Below are 3,507 nucleotides of genomic sequence, written 5' to 3'. Positions count from 1 at the left end.
GTCGTCACTATAAACGGCAGTGTGGAGGTTTCTTATAAAACTAAACACACTCTTAACTGCCAAAATGTGGAATCAACCAAGATGTCCTCTGAAGGTGAGTGGATAAAGAGTTACAACCAGATAGTGAATATTATTTAGTGCTTTTTAAGAAAGAACTGAGCTATCAAGCCATGAAAAGACATGGAAGAACCTTCAATGCAGCCTACTAAGTGAAAGAAGCGAATCTGAAAAGGCTACTTGCTGCATGATTCCAATTATTCCAAGACATTCTGGAAAAGGCAAAACTATAGAGACAAGTAAAAAGATCAGCACTTACCAGAGAGAGGGAGGGAGGAATGAATAGGTGGAGAAGAGAGGAGTTTTTAGGGCAAAGAAACTGTTCTGTACGCTACAGTGGTGGAAACAGAGCACTCCAAGTACATCTGTCAAAACTCCTAACACAAATACCAAGACTGACAGGACTTCGGGTGATAACGTTGTGTCAATGTAGGTACATCAAACTGTAACAAATACACCACTGGGGAAGATCACTGGGGCAGGGTGAACACGGGAAATCTCTGCACCTTCTATTCAATTTTGCTCTCAACACAAAATTGCTCTAAAAAATGAATTCATTAAAAAAATTACCTGCAGGCAAGAGAATACGTGGGTCTAAAATGTTATCAGCATTGGGGTGCCTGGGTGGTTCAGCTGGTTAAGTATCTGACTTCAGCTCAGGTCATGATCTTGCAGTTCATGGGTTCGAGCCCTGCATCAGGCTCTGTGCTGGACGTTTGCTCAGAGCCTGGAGCCTGCTTCAGATTCTGTCTCCTCCTCTCTCTGCCCCTCCCCACTCACAATCTGTCTCACTCTCTCAAAAATAAATAAATGTAAAAAAAGATTTTTTTTAATGTTATCAGCATTATAGATAGGAGTAGGTCAGGAAACAAGTATTGAGTGTTAGGCACTCAGGATATAAGAATACAAAACACAATTCTTGCCTTTATGCATCAGGTGTTCAAATAACTATAGCCATGTTAAACCAAATAATCTAAAGAGCATTAGAAAAACCACTATTTTAAAAAAATGATTAAGGAGTTTACTATTATAAAAAGAAAAAATTAACCCCAGTTGGTTTTGGGGGGAAGAAGGGAGGCAGGGAGGGATGGGAAGTCTGAGGCTTTCATATATTTTGTTTTAAGGATGTATATACCAAAAATATTGAGAATTTAAACATTACAAGGTATGTACAGAAACTCCATAATCATAACCAGAAGTCCATAACATTTCTTTAAGCAAAAAAAGAGAAACCTCCTATCTTTTGGAAGCTGAATAAATCAACAGCTTTAAAACACAACTTAACGGGTCACTTTGCAGTGTTATGTAAGCCTTGTTTTCAGAACGCCGTATACATGAAAATAAAATCCTAGTGACATTATGTCACTGCTGTCCTGGCTAAATATTTCCTCTGTAATTCCAATTAATTTTAGCCTAATACTCTTTCAATTACAGAAATTAAAGAATATTGCTCTACATCAATTTTGTAAGAGCTTCCCAAAGCTCAGAAGGAACAAAGTAAATTAAATTTCTGAATTTGTAGTTTATGTAATACTTATCCTGAAAAGTTCCACATCTATTAATTATACTGTACTTCAGTTTAAAATACTAACAAATGTCAAAAGGAGGCATCTGAACCAATTCTATAATATATCTAAGAAAAGATTTTGGCAAAGCGAACTTTAGGGTTGCCACTAACCATTCCAGATCACAAGTTTCTGTTAATTTCCAGAATGAAAAATTATGCAATTTGTATAATCCATTTTACGTCTCAAAATGTACTTATCACAAAATTTTAACAGCTACCAAAATCCTCTCCTCCACAATTTGAACCAGTATCTCCCTGATAAGATTACCAGACAATTACATTAAAAAAAAGGTTTTTTTTAATGTTTATTTATTTTTGAGAGAGAGACAGAGAGACAAAGAGCGAGCAGGAGAGGGTCAGAGAGGGAGACACTGAATCTGAAGAAGGCTCCAGGCTCTGAGCTGTCAGCACAGAGCCCAACACAAGGCTGGAACTCAAGACCTGAGCCGAAGTGGTATGCTTAACTGACTGAGCCACCCTGGCGCCCCCAGACCATTACATTTACATACTACCCTTTGCTCTTCCCTTATGTCTAAAAGAGGTGGTAACAACATAGGCACCTAACAACATCCAAAAGGATTCACTGTTCCACTCTTCCAAGTTAGTTAACACAAGTCCTTGGAAGAAAATTAATCCATAAATGTAAAAGTGCTAAAAGGAAACCTCATTTAATCATTTTGATTTTTTAAATTCCAGACCACACATGACCTATCCAAATTCCTTACTATATAAATTTACAAATGCCACTATCTCAGAGGGCCTGTCAATTTACTACCTAAACCTCTTTTCATTTTGTGCAACTAACAAAATGCAGTAAAATAAAAACCCAAGCACTAAAAACGTACAATGTGACCTCACATATTCTGGTCTGTGTACTTCCAACATATCCATCATGCCAAAATGAACTCACTAGCTATTAAAGAACAAGAGTCCTAGCAGCAAACATTTATTAACCACTAACCCCACTGCTCTATAAGCCCTTCACCTATTATCATCTCAACCCATCTCAACTCTCCAACAATAGGTTGTTACTACTCCCATTTTACAGATAAGGAAAACGAAGCACAGAGAGGTTAAGCATCTTGCCCAAGGTCACAAACGGGTGGGTCAGGATGGAACCCGAGCTGGTGACAGGACTTCCAAGTCTGTGCTCCCAACATTCCACTGCTCTAAAGAGTTCACCATTTACCCTTGACAGCTGCTTACCTAGAAATGGTAAACGTTCAACTGTTAGGAGCAGGCTGTCTGATCGCTGCCCTATATCCAGACTTATGGCTTCGGTGACTTTGACAAATCAGCTACACAATCTCATTTTCTGAACACACAAACTGGATGTCACAGCAAACAAATTCTGAATCTTTCCAGGAATGGAGAAAAGAAAAACCTACGCAGCACTGCCGACCAGGTTTCCCACACTCCTAAGTTATAATCTCAGAGACTCAAGAAAGGCCCCCAACTACCCAGACAAATGAAGCCAAGGGTTACAATAAAAAGCTAGGGCTTCCCTGGCAAGCCGTTCACGCGACCTCCTCTCTAAAGACATAAACAAGGGAGGAGGCTGCATTCTTCCCACCGCACAATGAAGGCTCGGGCCGGGAACGGGAGCCAGAACGCAGCGCCACTGGGGACGGCCGCTCGTGGGGTCGCGGGCAGGCAGAGGCGGCCAAGGACGGCCAAGTTGCCCCGGCCGGTCCCCGGGCCCAGAGCGGCGCTGGGAGGGGCCGCAGCGAAGGGCCGGCCACTGCCCGCACTCAGCTGACCTCCGCCATGTTGGCCGCACACCCCGGGACCCTTCACAACAAAGGCCGGCAGCGGGGCGCGGGGAGCACCCGGAGCCTCCCCCCTCCAGGCCCGCCTCCCGGGCGCGGGTTGGGGGAGCGGGC

At 42.3% G+C, this 3,507-nt stretch overlaps 1 protein-coding gene across 2 annotated transcripts in view; it reads right to left on the bottom strand.

The window, feature by feature from the left end:
- Positions 1-3,507, bottom strand: part of SIAH1 (siah E3 ubiquitin protein ligase 1) — a 34,392-nt gene that overhangs the window by 27,704 nt on the left and 3,181 nt on the right. The window contains exon 1 of one of the 2 annotated variants that reach the window (XM_029924814.1): positions 2,831-3,384. The exons of the other annotated variant lie outside the window; for it this stretch is intronic. The gene's annotated coding sequence lies outside the window, so the exon portion shown is untranslated. Of the gene's footprint in view, positions 1-2,830; positions 3,385-3,507 lie in introns of those variants that run through there. 2 annotated transcript variants of the gene reach the window in all.

This window comes from Suricata suricatta, chromosome 16 (genome assembly GCF_006229205.1).
Source record: "Suricata suricatta isolate VVHF042 chromosome 16, meerkat_22Aug2017_6uvM2_HiC, whole genome shotgun sequence".
Taxonomy (NCBI): domain Eukaryota; kingdom Metazoa; phylum Chordata; class Mammalia; order Carnivora; family Herpestidae; genus Suricata; species Suricata suricatta.
The sequence above is the reverse complement of the archived record's forward strand: the minus strand, read 5'-3'. Positions and strand labels throughout refer to the sequence as shown.